The 20,556-nt window shown below is 38.7% G+C and overlaps 1 protein-coding gene and 1 pseudogene across 6 annotated transcripts in view; both read right to left on the minus strand.

Moving 5' to 3' along the window:
* LOC124226277 (collagen alpha-2(I) chain-like) overlaps positions 1-20,556 on the minus strand; it is a 70,716-nt gene that overhangs the window by 22,802 nt on the left and 27,358 nt on the right. The gene's annotated exons all lie outside the window — the stretch shown is intronic.
* LOC124226278 (nucleophosmin-like) lies at positions 6,367-7,457 on the minus strand (annotated as a pseudogene).

Here is a 20,556-nt window from a genome sequence, read left to right on the forward strand (position 1 = left end):
CCCTTTGACATCTTTGTGTTGTTTTGTTTGTTTGGTTTTGGTTTTTTGGGAGCATTTCCTTACTTTCCTCTTACAAGATGCTCCTGGCTCATCTTGTATATCTCCTTCCTCAGTCCTAGAATCAGCCATTTCTCCAAGGAGTCCTGGTGCCTTTTATGGCAGAATGATATTAGAAATCAAGATCTAGGCCTTAGATGTGCTCATTGTACTGCGGTGCCATTGCTGCTCAGCCCTCTCGGTTGAACTAGGAAATATTGTGTGTATACTAACCCATGTATATATACATACGTATAAATATTTCAAGATGTAACGCTCTCTGCTACCTTTTTAAATATTCCCTTGGTGTAGCATAAAATTTTCTAATTCTGTTAGCAAATTTAGTTCCCTTAATCATTATAACTTTTTCTGAGACCAACGTGTACATTATCATCCCTCAGTGTGAAAGCCTAGCAGCATCCAAACATGCAAATAACCCTTATGTCCGCCCTCGAGGTCTAGCATCTGTGTGGAAGAAAAGGGTTTCCTGTTTCACAGGACTCTTGTATTTCTTCCCCTTTCTACCCTGAGAGAGAGCCACTTAGCATAATGTCATAAAAGCATATACTGGGGACTATCGGAACTGTCAACAGAAAGCTTTCTTGGTCTGGTACGTGCTCCACTTTGAAGAACCCAGGGCCCAGGACTGTTCCCATAGTCCATAGTGGAACCAGGAACCCAGGTCAGAGATGGGGTGACAGTGGGGCAGGTGTGGGCAGAAGAAGAGGAGGGCAACAGGAAGAGAAATGGGTATCCAGGAATCCTCTAAGACTGACTCTAGAGAGAGACCAAAAGGTAACCGAATGGAAACGTAAAGAAACAGTTTCCCAGCACCTGGGATCCATGAGTGCTGGAGCCGGCTCTAAGTAGGCTGTTTTCTTTCTGGCGACGGACAGTTCCTTCCTGATGCAACAGGGCAACATGGTGGGGTTACAATTCCATGTTGCAATATGTTAGATAACAAGCCTCCAACTCAGTCTAAAAGTAGGACTTTGACAAAAGCCAATAATTTCTTCAGTCTTCAGGTTTGTTTTATCTGGGTTTCTTTCTGATATTTTTAGATCTATGTCCATCCTCTAGAAAAGACAAAGCTAACCCATTCACTGCCAGGACAAAGAATTCTGTAAGGGCCATCAAAGACAAATTGTGCTGGTTTGGGAATAAAACAAAAGAAGATAAACCTCTCTTTCCATGAATATGTGCTAACCTGGCAGTACCCTAACCACTTTAGTAATTTTTTTTTTCCTTTAATGACCTTAATTTTTCTTCTTGCTTCAGAAACAATATATATCATCATTTTTAAAATTCAGGAAATAACAAGCAAAAAAAAAAAAAGAAAAGAAAAATAATCTATAATTCCAAGATCCAGAAACAATATTTATATTTTTGAACAGTCTTTTTTGCTCCTATGGACATATATATAAATATAATTCATAAAAACAGGATCATGCTTTGTATAAACATGCTCCTTCACATCCAACACTATACTGTGGACATCTCTGCTCATTTGGACGCCCTTCTATGCAAAGAAGCTGGATCTAAAAATGGAAAGTGCATGGTCTGAATCCCCACTTTTATCTGTTTTGTTTTGGGGTGTGTGTGTGTGTGTGTGTGTGTGTGTGTAAGATTGGCCCTGAGCTAACATCCATGCCAATCTTCCTCTATTTTGTATGTGGGATGGTTTGACAAGCAGTGTGTAGGTCCCTGCCCGGGACTGAACAGGGAACCCCAGCTGACTGATGCTGAGTGTGTGAACTTAACCACTATGGCACCTGGTGGGCCCCTGAATACCCACTTTTAAAAGGCATTGCTGGGGCCTGCCTGGTGGCGCAGCGGTTAAGTTCACATGTTGCACTTCGGTGGCCCAGGGTTCACCAGTTTGGATCCTGGGTGTGGACCTACACACCACTTGTCAAGCCATGCTGTGGCAGGCGTCCCACATATAAAGTAGAGGAAGATGGGAACGGATGTTAGCTCAGGGTCAGTCTTCCTCAGCAAAAAAACAAAAAACAAAAAAGAAAGATACCCAAAAGGAGGAGGATTGGCGGCAGATGTTAGCTCATGGCTAATCTTCCTCAGGAAAAAAAAGGCGTTGCCAAACTGTCCTCCAAAAGGTTGTGCTGCATTACATTCCCACCAATAATGTTTGAGAATGCATATTTCCTGACACTACCATCAGGTGGTGTTTTTCAATCTCTGCCAGTTGGAGAGATGGAAAAAAAGGTAATCTTATTGGTGTTTTAACCTTGATTTGTTTTTATTATTTGCATCCTACCACTTTCCGAGACCACTATTTCTTCTTCAGTTTTAGCTTCCTCTATATAATGAACTGACTCTCTCTCTAGAAAAACTTCAGCTATTTTCAGCTCCTTTGACAGATCTACTTAAGTATTCTATGTCTATATTCATAAGGGATATTGATCTCTAATTGTCTTTTTCTGTCATGTCTTTGTCAGGTCTTAATATTCAGGTAATACTAGCCTCATAAGTTCAGAAGTGTTACCTTCTTCTCTATTGTCTGATAAAGTTTGTGTAGGATTAGTGTTACTTCTTCCTCAAATTTTTGCTAAAAATCATCAGTGATAACTCCATTTTATTTCTGATATTTGTGTTCTGCAACTGATGTTCCCTTCCTTGGTCCACTAAGCTAGACGTTAACAATTTTGTTGCTCTTTTTACAAAGAACCAACTTTGGGCTTTGGTAATTTTCTCTCTGGTTTGTCTGTTTTCTCTATATTAATTTCTGTTCTTTATTTTTTTCTTTCTGCTTATCTTGGGTTTACTTCTTTTTTAATTTCTTAGGTCATTGATGTTAAACCTTTTGTCTTTTTAATGTAAGTATTTATTTATTTCCCAGCTGTACTGAGATATAATTGACATATAACATTGTATAGGTTTAAGGCTTACCAGTTGATTTGATACACTTATATACTGTGAAATGATTACCACCATAATGTTAGCTACCACGCTCCATCACCTCACATAATTACCTATTTTTTTGTGGTGAGAACACTTAATATCTACTTTCTTAGCAACTTTTAACTTTATAATACAGTATTGTTAACTATAATGACCATGCTGAACATTAGATCCCCAAAACTTATTCATCTTGTAACTTAAAGTTTGTACCCTTTGACCAGCATCTCCCCATTTTTCCCATCCTGCTGCCCCTGGCAACCACCATTCTACTCTGTCTCTATGAGTTTAGCTGTTTTAGATTCTATATATAAGTAATATCATACAGTATTTGTCTTTTTTTTAAGATTTTATTTTTCCTTTTTCTCCCAAAGCCCCCTGGTACACAGTTGTGTATTTTTAGTTGTGGGTCCTTCTAGTTGTGGCATGTGGGACGCCACCTCAGCATGGCTTGATGAGTGCTGCCATGTCTGCGCCCAGGATCTTAACTGGTGAAACCCTGGGCCACAGAAGTGGAGCGCGCAGACTTAACCACTCGGCCACGCGGCCAGCCCCTTGTATTTGTCTTTCTCTCTCTGACTTATTTCACTTCACACAATGCTCTTAAAGGTCCACCCTTGTTGTCACAAATGCCAGGATTTCCTTCTTTCTCATGGTTTAATAATATTCCATTCCATATATACCACATCTTCTTTATCTATTCATCTGCTGATGGACACCTGAGTTGTTTCCATATCTTGGCTGTTGTCAGTAATGCTGCAATGAACATGGGAGTGCAGATATCTCTTTGAGATCCTGATTTCATTTCCTTCGGATACATACCCAGAAGTGCAATTGCTAGATCATAGGATAGTTCTTTTTAATTTTTTAAGGAACCTCCATACTGTTTCCCATAGTGGCTGCACCACTTTACATTCCCACCCACAGTGCACAAAGGTTCCCGTTTCTCCACATCTTTGCCAACACTTGCTATCTCTTGTCTTTTTGATGACAGCCATTCTACCAGGTAGGTGATATTTCATTGTGGTTTTAATTTTAATTTCCCTGATGATTAGTGATTTTGAGCATCTTTTCACTTACCTGTTGGCCCTTTGGATGTCTTTGTGAAAATTAATAAAGGGAAATCTCACTTAAAATGGAGTTAAGAGGCCAGAAGGGGGAGCCCTCATGCACTACCACTTCAGTCAATTGCAGGAAGGATTGTCAATGACAGATCTCAACATGAAGTCCTCAACAGGAAGAATCCTCAATTACAGACCCCAGTAGGAAGAGATGTACATTGTATCCCCAGCAACTCAGTCAATGAGAAACTGTCATTACTCTGAACTCTTGCCTTCAACCGATGGGCTTTTGTTCAAAACAACCACTTCCAACTTCCTCTTTTTTCTCTATAAAATAACGTTCCCCTCCTTTGCTTGCTGGACTGGCCTATGGCTTTTGCTATGGCTGGCTTGTCCCAAAATGCAATTCCTTTGCTATTGCCAAATAAACCCATTTTGCTGGTAAAATAACTGGCTGTTTTACTTTTAGGTTGACATCTTTGGAAAAATATCTGGTCAGATCCTCTGCTCATTTCTTATTTGGATTGTTTGTTTTCTTGCTATTGAGTTGTATGAGTTCTTTGTATATTTTGGATATTAACCCCTTATCAGATATATGATTTGCAAATATTTTCTCCCATTTTGTAGGTTGCCTTTTCATTTTGTTGACTATTTCCTTTGCTATACAGAAGCTTTTTAGTTTGACGTAGTGCCACTTATTAATTTTTGCTTTTGTTGCATGTGCTTTTGGTGTCACATCCAAAAAGTCATTGCCAAGACCAATGTCAAGGAGGTTTCCCCTATGTTTTCTTCTAGGATTTTATGGTTACAGATCTTATAAGTCTTTGGTCCATTTCAAGTTAATTTTTACGAGCGGTGTAACATAGGGTCCAATTTCAGTGCTCTGCATGTGATTATCCAGTTTTCCCAAACCTTTTATCAAAGAGACTATTCTTTTCCCATTGATTATTCTTGGCTCCCTTGTCAAATATTAGTTGATTGTACAGGTGAGGGTTTATTTCTGGGCTCTTGATTCTGTTCCATTGGTCTATGTATCTATTTTTATGCCAGTACCATACTGTTTTAATTTCAATAGCTTTGTAGTATAGTTTGAAATCAGGAACTGTGATGCCGTCTGTTTTGTTCTCGCTGAGGATTGTGTTGGCTATTCAGGGTTATTTGCAGTTCCATACAAATTTTAGGATTGTTTCTTTTATTTATGTGAAAAATGCCATTGGAATTTTGATACGGATTGTATTGAATAGATAGATGGTTTTGGATAGTATGGACATTTTAACAATATTAATTCTTCCAATCCCTGAACACAGGATAGCTTTCCATTTATTTGTGTCTTCTTTAATTTGTTTCACGAAAGTCTTACAGTTTTTTGTGTACACATTTTTCACCTCCTTGGTTAAATTTATTCCTAAGTATTTTATTGTTCCTGATGTTATTGTGAATGGAACTGTTTTCTTTGTTTCTCTTTCAGATATTTTATTAGTGTATAGAAATGCAACTGATTTCTGTGTGTTGATTTTGTACCCTGCAAGTTTACTGAATTTGTTGATTAGTTCTAACAGTTTTTTGGTGGAGTTTTTAGGATTTTCTATATATAAGATAGGATCATCTGCAAACAAAGACAATTTTACTGCTTCCTTTCAGATTTGGATGTGTTTTATTTCTTTTTCTTGCCTGACTGCCTGGCTAGCACTTCTACTATGTTGAATAGGAGTGGTAAGAGTGGGCACCCTTGTCTTGTTCCTGATTTAGAAGAAAAGCTTTTATTTATTTATTTATTATTATTATTTTTTTCGAGGAAGATTAGCCCTGAGCCAACATCTGCCAATCCTCTTTTTTTCTGAGGAAGACTGGCTCTGAGCTAACATCCGTGCCCATCTTCCTCCACTTTACATGTGGGATGCCTACCACAGCATGGCTTGCCACATGGTGCCATGTCCGCACTTGGGATCCGAACTTACGAACCCCGGGCCACCGAAGCAGAACATGCACACTTAACTGCTGCACCACCAGGCTGGCCCCATGAAGAAAAGATTTTAACCTTTCACCATTGAGTATGATATTAGCTCTGGGCTTGTCATATATGGCCTTTATTATGTTGAGGTATGTTCCTTTTATACCCAATTTGTTGAAGGTTTCTATCATGAAAGATGTTGTATTTTGTCAAATTCTTTTTCTACATCTATTGAGATGATCATATGATTTTTATCTTTCATTCTATTAATGTGGTATATCACATTCATTGATTTGTGTATCTTAAACTATCTTTGCATCCCAGGGATAAATCCCTCTTGATCGTGGTGTATGATCCTTTTAATGTGCTGTTGAATTTGTTTTGTTAGTATTCTGCTGACAATTTTTTTTTACTTTATTAAAATACTAAGTTTATTTCACATGTATATTTTTGTCTCCCCACCATTTCCATTTGTCTGACCACCACTACTACTATGTCCTGTCATAACATTCCATACATACTTAAAACCAAGCAAAGGGTGGAGTTCCATCTTTAAAAACTAAACAGACATTTTGGACAACACATTCTTGGCAATGGAACCTGGACAACATTTATCAGACACGGTAGGGAAAGTTCTCACTCTGCATTATAAAAAGGACAGCCAGATATCAACTGTTATAGAAATGAAATAAGATGGAAAATTTTAACAGACTGTTTAAACTATTGTCTTAAAGAGACTTCCTCCACTGCCAGAGATCTTGAGTAGCCTCCTGGTCAGTCATCCGGAAGCAATTCTTCACATAATGGATGAACTTGGCTTCCACTTTGGGAAGAGAACCACCTTTTTCTATCCTTGCTTGCATTTTTGCTTTAACGTCTTCTACAGAACTAGGTCCTTTTGGTGTTTTAGGAGTTTTTTTCCTGTTTTTTGAAGGATTCTTGACCTTTTGATCTTGGCATTGATGGTTTGGAGTCTTTTCCATTCTGGTTTGACTTTTGTGAATTTTTGGCTGGAGTATCTCGTATAGATTTCTTTACTGGAGCTTTTTCTTCAGCTTCCTCCTCATCAAAATCATCATCATCATCATCTTCATCGGCAGCAAGTTTTACTTTTTTTTGTGGAACCTTGTTACCACTTCCAGGGGCAGAACGCTGTCCAGATATACTCAGCAGTTTCACATCCTCCTCCTCTTCATCTTCTGATTCTGCATCTTCCTCCACAGCTACTAAGTGCTGTCCACTAATATGCACTGGCCCTGAACCACACTTCAATTGTAAGACCACAGGTGGTGTTATTTCAAAGCCCCCAAGGGAAACCGTTGGCTGTACAGACATTTTCAAAGATGCCAGTGTTACTTTAATTGGACTGCCTTCATAATTCATTGCCTCTACTTCCACAATGTGCAATTCATCCTTTGCACCAGCCCTAAACTGACCATTCTTAATGATAACTGGTGCTCATTTTCATCATTATCCACCTTAAAGTGATAATCTTTGTCAGCCTTTAGTTCACAACCTTAGGGTGGCTCGTGCCTGGCAAGCTGAGAAGCTCCGCTGCTCCCAAAGATGGCTTCTTTCCTCTCTAGCAGGAATTTCTGCCTCTTCCTCCTTAGTCAGGACTGTCCCTTGTTGTGGGGGTTCTTTTTATCCAGTTTTCAGTTTTCTCTCCAGGGTAATTTTTCCGAAAATAGTTGTAACCTGGTTGTGTTCGTGGGAGGAGATGAGTTCAGACTCTGCTTACGCCGCCATCTTGACGAGATCTCTGCTGACAATTTTTGCATCTATATTCATCAGGGATATTGGCCTGTAGTTTTCTTTTCTTGTAGTCTTTATCTGGCTTTGGTACCAGGGTAATGCTGGGCTCAAAAAATGAGTTTGAAAGTGTTCTCTCCTCTTCAACTTTTTGGAAGAGTTTGAGAGAGAGTGGTGTTAATTCTTCCTTAGATGTGTGGTGGAATTCACCAGTGAAACCATCTGGGCCTGGGCTTTTCTTCGTTGGGGGGATTTTTGGTTACTGATTCAATCTCCTTACTCATTATTGGTCTGTTCAGATTTTCTATTTTTTCATATTTCAGTCTCGGTAGGTGGTAAGTTTCTAAGAACTTATCCATTTCTTTTAGGTTATCCAATTAATTGATGTATAACTGTTCATAGTAGTCTCTTTAATACAAAAATCTTTTGTATTTCTGTGGTATCAATTGTAATGTTTCCTCTTCCATTTCTGATTTTACTTGAGTCTTCTCTCTTATTTTCTTTGTTAGTCTAGCTAAGGATTTGTTAATTTTGTTTACCTTTTAAAAAAAAGCCCAGCTCTGAGTTTCATTTGGATCTTTGTTGTTTTTCTGGTCTCTATTTCATTTATTTCTGATCTTTATTACTTTGTTCCTTGTGCTCATTCTGGGCTTAGTTTGTTCTTTTTCTAGCTCCTTGAGGTGAAAATTTAGGTTGTTTATTTGAGATCTCTTTTCTAAAGTAGACATTTATTGCTATAAACATCTCTTAGAACTGCTTTTGCTACTTCTTGTAGGTTTGGCATGTTGTATTTCCATTTTCATTTGTTTCAAGACATTTTTCATTTCCCTTTTGATTTCTTCTTTGGCCCATTGGTTGATCGGTATCAGGTTGTTTAACCTCCACATATCTGTGAATTTTCCAGTTTTCCTTCTATTATTGATTTCTAATTTCATACCACTGTGGTTAGAAAAAAATACATGGTATGATTTCAGTCTTCTTAAATTTGCTAAGACTTGTTTTGTGACCTATCATATGCTCTTTCCTGGAGAATGTTCCAGTGTGTGCTTGAGAAGAATGTGTATTCTGCTGCTGTTAGATAGAATGTTTTGCATATGTCTGTTAGGTAATTCGGCTTAAAGTATAGTTCAGATCCAATGCTTCCATGTTGATTTTCTGTCTGGATGATCATCCATTGTTGAAAGTAGGGTATTAAAGTCTCCTACTATAATTGTGTTGTCTGTTCTCCATTCAGATCTGTTAGTATTTGCTTAATATATTTAGGTGCTCCAAAGTTGGTGCATATCTTTATGATTGTTATATCTTCTTGCTCAATTAACCCCTTTATCACTGTATAATCACTTTCTTTGACTCTTATTACTGTTTTCAGCTTAAAGTCTGTTGTGTCTAGTACAAGCCTAGTTAGCCCTACTCACTTGGTTTCCACTTGCATGGATCTTTTTCTATCCCCTCACTTTGAGCATATGTGCATCCTTAAAGCTGAAGTGATTCTGTTGTCGGCAGCATATAGTTGGGTCTTGTTTTTTTTATTCATCCAGCCACTCTATGCCTTTTCATTGGAGAATTTAACCCATTTACAATTAATCATCAATAGATCAGGACTTCCTAATGCCATCTTATTGTTTTCTGCATGTTTTGTAGTTTCCTTGTTCCTTTCCTCCTCTCTTGCTGCCTTCCTTTGTAAATTGATGATTTTCTGTAGTGGTATGCTTTGATTCCCTTCTCTTTAGCTTTTGTGAAACTACCATAGGCTTTTGCTTTGTGGTTACCATGAGGCTTACATAAAACATCTTATACATATAATAGTCTATTTTACACTGATAACTTAACTTCAACTTCATACAAAAACTCTACCCTTTTACTCCCCCCATGTCTATATTTTTGGTGTCACTGGTACCTTGATTTGTATTGTATATTTATTAAAAAATTAATGTAGCTATGGTCATATTTAATACTCTTTTCCTTTAACCTTTATACTATGGTTAAGTGCTTAACACACCATCATATTACAGTATTAGAGTATTCTGAATTTGACTATCTACTTACCTTTACCAGTGTGTTGTGTTTTTTCATGTTTTCATGTGACTAATTAGCATCCTTTCATTTAAGCTTGAAGAACTCCTTTCAGCACTTCTTCTAAGGCAGGTCTAGTGGTTATGAATTCCCTCAGCTTTTGTCTGTCTGGTAAAGTCTTTAATTCTCCTTTATTCCTGAAGATTAACTTTGCTGGATACAGTATTCTTGGTTGGCATTTTTTTTTTTCAGCACTTTGAAGAGATCATCCCACTCTCTTCTGGGCTATAAGGTTTCTGCTGAGAAATCCACTGATAGCCTTATTGGGGTTCCTTTGTAAGTTACAAGCTTTTTTAAATCTTGCTGCTGTTAAGATTCTCTCTTTGTCTTTGGTTTCTGACAGTCTTATTATAGGGTGTCTTAGAGAGGATCTATTTATTTATTTATTTATTTATTTTTGGTGAGGAAGATAGGCCCTGAGCTAACACCTGTGCCAATCTCCCTCTATTTTGTATGTCAGATGCCACCACAGTATGGCTTCAGGGAGCAGTATGTAGGTGTGTGCCTGGGATCCTAACCAGTGAACCTGCGAACCCCAGGCTGCCAAAGTGGAGCATGCAAACCTAACCACTACACCACCGGGGTGGCCTGAGGATCTCTTTAAGTTGACTTTGTTTAGTGACCTATGAGCTTCATGAACTTGGAAATACAAATCTCTCTCCAGATTTGGGGAATTCTCAGTCATTAATTCTTTAAGTAAGCTTTATGTCTCCTTCTCCATCTATTCTCCTTCTGGAACTCCAATAATTTGCAAATTGTTTCTTTTGATGGTATCCCATAGATCCTGTAGGCTTTCTTCACTCTTTTTCATTCTTTTTTTTCTTTATTCTCCTCTGACTAGATAATTTCAAAGTTCCTGACTTCTATCTCACAGATTCTTCTGCTTGATCTATTCCATTATTGATGCTCTCTATTGCATTTTTCATTTCCTTCATTGTATTATTCAGCTCCAGAATTTTAGTTCTTTTTTATGATTTCTATTTCTTTGTTAAATGTCTCATTTTATTCATGTATTGTTTTCTTGATTTTGTTGAATTATCTTTCTCTGTTTTCTTTTAGCTCATTGAGTTTCTTTTTTTTTCTTTTTTCTTTTATTATTATTATTTTTTAAAGAATGGCACCTGGGCTAACAACTCTTGCCAATCTTCCTTTTTTTTTTTTTTTTTTTTTTTTTTAAGGATTGGCACCTGGGCTAACAACTGTTGTCAGTATTTTTTTTTTTTTGCTTTATCTCCCCCCCCCCCCCCCCCCCCCCGTACACAGTTGTATATCTTAGTTGCAGGTCCTTCTAGTTGTGGGATGTGGGACGCTGCCTCAACATGGCCTGATGAGCGGTGCCATGTCCGCGCCCAGGATCTGAACCCTGGGCTGCCACAGCAGAGCGTGCGAACTTAACCACTCAGCCATGGAGCCGGCCCCTCATTGAGTTTCTTTAAGACAGGTATTTTGAATTCTTTACTGGGTAAATCACAGATCTCCATGTCTTTGGGGTTAGTTTCTAGAAGATTTTTGTGATTCTTTGGTAGTGTCCTGTTTCTTTGCTTTTTCACGTTCCTTGAAGTTTTGTGTTGCTGTCTTTGCATGTCAAGTAGCAGTCACATCCTCCAGTTTACTAACTGCCTCTGGGAGAGAACTACCTTCTTTCAGCTCTGCTAGTGATTCTGAGGCTTTCTCAGACTGATGGATACACCTGCCCCATGCTTCTTGCTCCCTCATGTGCAAAATTCTTAAGCTTATATGCCTTTTTCTCGATTCTGCAACTCACCAAGCTGAGTGCTGACAGCCTCCCTTTTGTTTTACCAAAGGTGGCACTAAAGTCCAAATTTGTGGTTTCTCTCTGGTGTGCACATTCAGGCTGGCCTTCTGCACATGCTCACTAGCTATGTGCCAAAGCACATGTGCCAAAGCTCACTTTGTCACTGGCATCAGGAGCATGCACAAGAGCCAGCCACAGGTAGGGGTACGTGTGGGTAAAACATGCTGAGTGCTTGGGGTGCTATGGGCCAGCTGGGGGATCCACAGGCAAGGTGATCCCTGTGGCTAGTGGGCAGGCTTCTTGATGGAGTGCATGATGCAGTTAGTAGAATCTGCATCCCTTTAATGCACTCCAAGACTCCTATCTGCCACTCTTCCAGACTCTTCCTGCCCCCTAATCATGTAGCTTACAATTCAGTACTCTGGATGGGGTAAGAGAGAAATGAGCCTCTTTGGTAGTCTCCCGCATAGCTGGGGAAGCCGGATGCTCACTCACACACTCTCACTTCCCCTGTGAGAGAAATCATGGGCCAAGAAGACCTATTTTGGCCCTGAGCTATGCTGCCTTGGGGGAAGGATGATGCTGGTAAAGTTAATCTCTTCCTCTTACCCTTTCCAATGTGTCCAAACTTGTTTTGTTTGGTTTTTCTTTTTCTCCAACAGTGTGCTTGAATTTCTCCTCTGGAAACCTGGACTTCCACAAAGGCTCTCTCATCCACGAGTGTCTAAGAGAGTGTTCTCCAGGGCCTCCTGGATTGTGGCCAAGAGGGTCTAGAGCTGCTTCACAGGCCAGTGCAGGGTCCACAGCTGGGATCAAGGTCTGTACACCTATTACCTGACACACAGGTGGGTAAGACTCCTCCCAGGCCCCTTGGTGTATGGTGCTGGATCCCACAGCTCCCACAAAGGCACTCACTTTTGTCCATAGATAGATGCTGAATTACTGTTGGGAGGAGGGATAAAAAAAGGGACATCTTATTCCACCATGATGCTAACATCACTCCTCTGTTTTTAGTAATTTATTTTATCTGATTTGACATTGTTATATGATGTGATCTTTGTGATTCCTCATTGCCTAGAGACTAATTGCTTTCTCCAGGCTCTTTGCCCTTCCCAGCTTTGCTCAGGCACATCATTGCCCTGTAACTCAAACTTACTCCTTACAGCTTTTTTTGTGGGGGGGTGGGGGGAGGGGTGGGGGGGTGGAGGGGGGGTCTGGCTTCTCTCATGTCATTTTTTAAAAAATAAAATTTATTTATCTTTTATTATTTTATTGAGGTCATATTGGCTTATAACATTGTGTAAATTTCAGCTGTACATTATTATATTTCAGTTTCTATACAGACTGCATTGTGTTCACCATCAATAGCTAATAGTTTATCCATCACCATACATATGTGCCCCTTTACAAACCCTTTTGCCCTCCACCGACCCCCTTCTCCTCTGGTAACTACTAATCTGTTCTCCTTATCTATGTGTGTATCTTCCACATGTGAGTGAAATCATACAGTATTTGTCTTTGTCTGACTTATTTCCCTTAGTGTAATACTCTCAAGGTCTAGCCATGTTGTCTCAAGTGGCACAATTTTGTCCTTTTTTACAGCTGAGTAGTATTCTATTGTGTGGACATCTTCTTTAAACATTTATCCATTGATGGGCACTTGGGTTGCTTCTACATCTTGGGTATTGTGAATAATGCTGTGATGAACATAGGGATGCACAAATCTCTTTGAATTGTTGATTTCATGTTCTTTGGATAAATACTCAGTAGTGGGATAGCTGGATCATGTGGTATTTCTATTTTTAATTTTTTGAGAAATCTCCATACTGTTTTCCATAGTGGCTGCACCAGTTTGCATTCCCACCAGCAGTATTTGAGGGTTCCCTTTTCTCCACATCTTCTCCAACATTTGTTATTTCTTATCTTGTTAATTACAACCATTCTGACAGGTGTGAGGTGATATCTCATTGTAGTTTTTATTTGTATGTCCCTAATAATTAGTGATGTTGAACATCTTTTTATGTGCCTCTTGGCCATCTGTATATCTTCTTTGGGAAGATGTCTGTTCATATCCTCTGTCCATTTTTTGATTGATTTGTTTTTCTGTTGTTGAGTTTTATGAGTTCTTTATGTATTTTGGAAATTAACCCCTTGTTGGATATATGATTTGCAAATATTTTGTCCCAGTTGGTGGGTTGTCTTTTCATTTTGTTGAGAGTTTCCTTTGTGTGCAGAAGCTTTTTAATCTGATGTAATCCCATTTGTTAATTTTCTCTTTTGTTTCCCTTGCCTGAAAAGACATGGTATTCAAAAAGAAGCTGCTAAGACCAATGTCAAAGAGTGTACTGCCTATATTTTCTTCTAAGAGTTTTATGGTTTTAGGTCTTATATTCAAGTCTTTAATCCATTCTGAGTTAATTTTTATGTATGGTGTAAAATAATGGAGTACTTTCATTCTTTTGCATGTGACTGTCCAGTTTTCCCAGCACTGTTTATTGAAGACTTTCCTTTCTAAATGGATGTTCTTGGCTCCTTTGTCAAAGATTAGTTGTCCATAGATATGTAGTTTTATTTCTGGGCTTTCAATCCTCTGTCACTGATCTGTGTGTCTGTTTTTCTGCCAGTACCATGCTGTTTTGATTGTTGTAGCTTTGTAGTATAACTTGAATTCAGGGAGTATGATACCTCCAACTTTGTTCTTTTTTCTCAGGATTGCTCTGGCTATTTGGCGTCTTTTGTTCTTCAATATAAGTTTTAGGATTCCTTGTTCTATTTCTGTGAAGAATGTCATTGATATCCTGATTGCAAGTGCATTGAATCTGTAGATTGCTTTAGGTAACATGGACATTTGAACTACATTTATTCTTCCAATCCATGAGCATGGAATATCTTTCCATTTCTTTATGTCTTCTTCAATTTCTTTTAATAATGTTTTATAGTTTTCGGTGTATAGGTGTTTCACCTTCTTTTTCTTGAGACTGCAAATGGGATTGTATTTTCTTTTTTGTCTTTGCTCAGGAAGATTTGCCTTGAGCTAACATCCACTGCCAATCTTTCTCTTTTTGTATGTGAGCCGCCACCTCAGCATGGCCACTAACAGGTGAGTGGAATAGGTCTGCACCTTGGAACTGAGCCTGGGCCACCAAAGTGGAGTGCACTGAACTTAACTACTAGCCCACTGGGGCTTGCCCAGGATTGCATTCTTGACTTCTCTTTCTGCTGGTTCATTATTAGTGTATAGAAGTGGAACTAATTTTTGTATGTTGTTTTTGTACCCTGAAACTTTGCTGTATTTGTTGATTATTTCTAATAGTTTTTTGGTGGACTTTTTAGGGTTTTCTATACATAGTACATACATATACAGAGAGGGAGAGAATAATGTATATATATATACACATATATATACAGAATTATATATATGTAGAATAACATAGAATAATATATAGAATAATTTTCTATGTACAGAATAATGTCATCTGCAAATAGTGAGAGTTTTACTTCTTCCATGCCAATTTGGATCCCTTTTATTTCTTTTTCTTGCCTAATTGCTCTGGCTAAAACTTCCAGCAGTATGTTGAATAAGAATGGCAAGAGTGGGCATCCTTGTCTTGTTCCTGTTCTCAGAGGAATGGCTTTCAGTTTTTCACCATTGAGTATGATGTTGGCTGTGGGTCTGTCATATATGGCCTTTATTATGTTGAGGTACTTTCCTTCTATACACATTTTATTGAGAGTTGTTATCATAAATGGATGTTGGATCTTGTCAAGTGCTTTCTCTGGATCTACTGAGATGATCTTGTGATTTTTATTCTTCATTTTGTTAATTGATTTATTTACAGATGTTGAACTGCCCCTGTATCCCTGGAATAAATCCCACTTGATTGTGGTGTATAATCCTTGTCATGTATTGTTGCATTCGATTTGCTAGTATTTTGTTGAGGATTTTTGCCTCTATGTTCATCAGTGATATTGGCCTGTAATTTTCCTTTTTTGTGTTGTCCTTGTCTGGTTTTTGTATCAGGGTAACGTTGGCCTTGTAAAATGAGTTAGAAAGTGTCCCGTTAGGAATAATTAGGAATACTTTGAGAAGGCTAGGAATTAAATCTTTTTTGAATGTTTGGTAGAATTCACCAGAGAAGCCATCTGGTCCTGAACTTTTGTTTTTTGGGAGGTTTTTGATTACTGTTTCAGCCTCTTTGCTTGTGATTCTCTATTTCTTCTTGATTCAGTTTTGGGAGGTTGCACAATTATAAAAATTTATCCATTTCTTCCAGGTTAAGTTTGCTGGCATGTAGCTTTTCATAGTATTCTCTTATAATCCTTTGTATTTCTGTGGTGGTGGTGTAATTTCTCCTCTTTCATTTCTGATTTTATTTATTTGAGTCTTCTCTTTTTTTCTTGGTGAGTCTGGCTAAGAGTTTGTCAACTTTGTTTATCTTCTCAAAGAACAAGCTCTTAGTTTCATTGATCCTATTGTTTTCTTTGTCTCTATTTTGTTTATTTCTCCTCTGATTTTTATTATTTCCTTCCTCCTATTGACTTTGGGCTTTGTTTGTTCTTCTTTTTCTAGATCTTTTAGGTATAGCATAAGCTGGTTTATTTGAGGTTTTTCTTGTTTCTTGAAGTATGACTGTACTACTATAAATTTCCCTTTTAGTACTGCTTTTGCTGCATCTCATAGGTTTTGGTATGTTGTGTTTTCATTTTTATTTGTCTCCAGGTATTTTTTTATTTCTCCTTTGATTTATTCATTGAGCCAATAGTTGTTCAGTAGCATCTTGTTTAGTCTCCACATATTTGTGACATTCTTAGCTTTTTTTTCTTGTAGTTCATTTCTAGTTTCATAGGATTGTGGTCAGAAAAGATGCTTGATATGATTGCAATCTTCTTAAATTTATTGAGGCTTGCTTTGTTTCTATCTTTGAGACTATTCCATGTGCAATTGAGAAGAATGTGTATTCTGCTGTTTTGGGATGGAACGTTCTATATATATCTATTAAGTCCATCTGACATAGTGTTCATTTAAGGCCACTGTTTCCTTGTTGACTTTCTGTCTGGATGATCTATCCACTGATGAAGTTAGGTGTTAAGGTCCCCTACTATTATTATGTTGCTATCAATTTCTCCCTTTAGGTCTGTTAATAGTTGCTTTATGTACTTTGGAGCTCCTGTGTTAGTTGTATATATATTAATAAGTTGTTATGTCCTCTTGGTGGAATGGCCCTTTTATCATTATATAATGGTCATCTTTGTCTCTTCCTATCTGTTTCATCCTGAAGTCTGTTTTGTCTGATATAAGTATGGCTACACCCACTTTGTTTTCCTTGCCATTTGCTTGGAGTATCATTTTCCATCCCTTCACTCTATGTTTGTCTTTAGAGCTGAGATGTGTTTCCTGGAGGCAACATATTGCTGGGTCTTGTTTTTTAAACCATCCAGCCACTCCATGTCTTTTGATTGATGAATTCAATCCATTTACATTTAGAGTGATTATTGATATATGATGGTTTAATACTGCCATTTTATCTTTTGTTTTCTAGTTGTTCTATATTTCCATTGTTTGTTTTCCCTTGTATTTCTGTTTGCCATTCAGTTTGGTGGTTTACTGTGATGGTTTTCTCAGTTTTCTCTTTATTTATGATTTGTGACTCTGCTCTGATTTTTTGTTTAGTGGTTACCATGAGGATTGCATAAAAGATCTCATAGATGAGATAGTCCTTTTTCTGAAAGCCTCTTATGTCCATTAGCCTGTGCATATTCCATCCCTATCCTCTTCCCTTTCTCTGTTTTTGTTGTCAAAACTTAGTCTTTTTTGTGTTGTGAGTTTGTGATCAAGTTGAAGTGTTTAATAGTTATTTTTGATGCTTTCTTTCCCTTTACCCTTTATGTTATAATTAAGTGTTTTCTAACCTATTCTGATATAGAACTGCAATTTTCTGATTTTGCCTGTCTATTTATTTCCTTGCTCAAAGCTTTATAAACCTTTGCCTTTTTGTTTCAGGTAGGAGGACTCCCTTCAACATTTCTTCTAAGGCAGGTCTACTGGCAATGAACTCCCTCAGCTTTTGTTTGTCTGGGAAGGCTTTTATTTCTCCATCATATCTGAAGGATAATTTTGCTGGATAGAGTATCCTTAGCTGATAGATTTTGTCTTTCAGTATTTTGAATATATCATTCCACTCTCTCCTGGCCTGTGAGGTTTCTGCCGAGAAACAGGCTGAAAGCCTTATGGGGGTTCCTTTGTAGGTTATTTTCTTCTCTCTTGCTGCCCTTAATATTTTTTCTTTGTCACTGACTTTTGACAATTTTAATATTATATGCCTTCAACAGGTCTTTTTGCATTGAGGTAATTAGGAGGTCTATTAGTTTCATGTACTTGCATGTCCAGTTTCTTCCCCAGGTTTGGGAAATTCTCAGCTATTACTTTTTTTTGAATAAGCTCTCTGCTCCCTTCTCCCTCTCTTCTCCCCTTGGGATACCTATAATCCTTACGTTACTTTTCCTAATTGAGTCAGATATTTCTTGAAGAATTTCTTCATTTTTAAAAAATCTTAGTTCTCTCCTCCCTCTACCTGAATCATTTCTAGGTTTTTATCTTTGAGCTCACTAATTCTCTCCTCCATAAGGTCTGCTCTATTTTTAATGCTTTCTGCATTATTTTCTATCTCATTAATTGTGTTCTTCATAACCAGAATTTCTGTTTGGATTTTTTTAGAGCTTCAGTCTCTTTGGTGAAGTATTCCTTCTGTTTGTTAATTTTATTCCTGAGCTCACTGAGCTGTCTTTCTGAGTTTTCTTGTAACTTGTTGAGTTTCTTTATGACAGTTATGTTGAATTCTTTGTCAGTTAGATTGTAATCTTCTGTGACTTCAGATTTGATTATTGGAGACATCATTTTCCTTCTGTTCTGCTGTGTTACTGTAGTTCTTCATGGTGTTTGATGAATTGATCCTTTGCTGGCTCTTTTGTGATGGTAATCACCTTTTCTTATTTGGGTATGGCTTTGGTTACTTTGGTTCTGAGCTGCTTCTGATTGTATTTGAGAGCCTGCACTTTCCACTGCCTCTGTCAGAAGTGTTATCAGTGCCCTCCTTGTGCCTGTGGGGTTGCTGGTGTCTTGTTGCTTACAATGTCACTGCAGTCTCAGATGACACCACCAGGGTCACCAGGCTGCAAGCACTTCTGCTGCTTCTGGGGTTGTCTGAGTCTTGTGTTCCTCCACTGGCTCTCTGCAGGCTCAGATGCTGCTGCTGTGCACCACCTGTGCTGCTGTTCCTGGGTTGTCTGGGGGTGCTGTTGCACTGCTGCCAGGGGTGCTGGGTTCAGGGGTGTCACTGTCACCGGTAGGGGCCTGGGGACCTGGAGACTTGTATGCAGCCCCCACTGCTGGTGGAGATGGTGTTGGGGGTGCCACCACAGGAGGCTGGGTCACCAGTTCTTCTGTGGTTCCTGATGCTTCTGGCCTCAGGTTCCACCATCCACCACTGGGTGAGGGGCAGGGGTTGTTTATTCTGCTCCCACTCTGTCTACTCACAGTTGTGTGGGTTGGGCTGCTGCTGCTCCACAGCCATCCCATGAGAGTTCAGGCAGGCAGTAACTTGCGGACAGGGCCGCCCTTGCCTCCACTCACAGTCACACTGGCTGCTGTGTAAGAATCTGCACCCTGGATCTCTGCTGCTGGGGGAGGGAGAAGGGGCTGCTCCCTTAGTTCCACTGCTTCCTGGGGGGTCCAGTCCACCCTCCTTCAGACGTATAGCTGCATGGATCTCTTAGGCAGTCTGTTGTGCTGCGTAGGGAATCTTTTGTTGGGCAATGGATGTCCATTTGGTTGTAACTTAGAATGGAGAAACAAAGGGAACAACTCACTCTGCCATGATGCTGATGTCACTCCTTAATCCTTATATCTTTTTATAGTTGGCTTATGGCATACTGGATTGATCTGGGGTTATCAAGAATGAGGCAGGCTACCTCTTTAAATAATGCTTTCTAAAGTTGTTGCTGTTTCTGAACCAAGGTTTCTACAGTGAAGAAATATTGCATGTACTGTTGTTATGTAGATTAAATTCCATATATCTGCACATACCCATGAAGGCCCATCCTTTAACATGGCTTGTATGCTAATGTTATAGTCTTCCTATTTTCTACCTGGAGAGCCCTCACTATTCATTGATCCACTAATTCTTGGTGTGTCAACTTGTGTTTCAGCTGTGCCAAAATAAGTATCAGTATATCCTCTAAACAAAAAGACGTAGATCCTTCTCTTGGGTCTAGGCCCTAAGCGATTTCCCCGATCACTAATAAGGTTAAGGGTATTTTCATATGTTTATTGGTCACTGTGGATTTTTTATCTTTGCCCAGTTTTGTTGTCTTTTTCTTATTGGTTTATAAAAAAAACATGATATATTGGAGTTACTAACCCTTTATTTAGTATAATGTCATCTCAGGCTGTCATACACTTAAACTTTACTTTTTTTTAAGGGTATCTTCATCAGTTACTAAGCTATTGTTTCTCAACCTCAAATCCATCCTTCTACATTCTGCTCTGCAATGCTGGGACTGAAACTACAAAAGTACAATTCTCCTTAGTCAGCTAGCTTCCTGTTAGGTCCCACCAATAGTGGGTCACGAGAGAGAAACTAGAAGACAGTAGGAGGGAGAAGGGAGTTGCTCCTTCCTATTTTGTTTGCTGCTCCTGTCAGTGTCACTCCAGGATTGGCCCCCTTACGATGAAGGCAGCACTTAGTTCCAGTTTCCAGGCTCTTATAGCACTCCCGGAATAAGCTTCACTGCATCCCTTGGAGGTACCAGCCAGGCAGAATAATGGCCCTCCAGAGATATTCACATCCTAATTCCATGGAACATGTTGAATATGTTATCTTACATTGCAAAAGGGAGTTTGCAGATGTGATTAAGTTAAGGACATTGAGATGGAAGATTATCCTGGATAATCTGGATGGGTGGGTCCTTGTAACCACAATGTAACCAGAAGCGTCCTTAAAAGTGGAAGATGG

The sequence above is a fragment of the Equus quagga genome, chromosome 15 (genome assembly GCF_021613505.1).
Source record: "Equus quagga isolate Etosha38 chromosome 15, UCLA_HA_Equagga_1.0, whole genome shotgun sequence".
Classification (NCBI taxonomy): domain Eukaryota; kingdom Metazoa; phylum Chordata; class Mammalia; order Perissodactyla; family Equidae; genus Equus; species Equus quagga.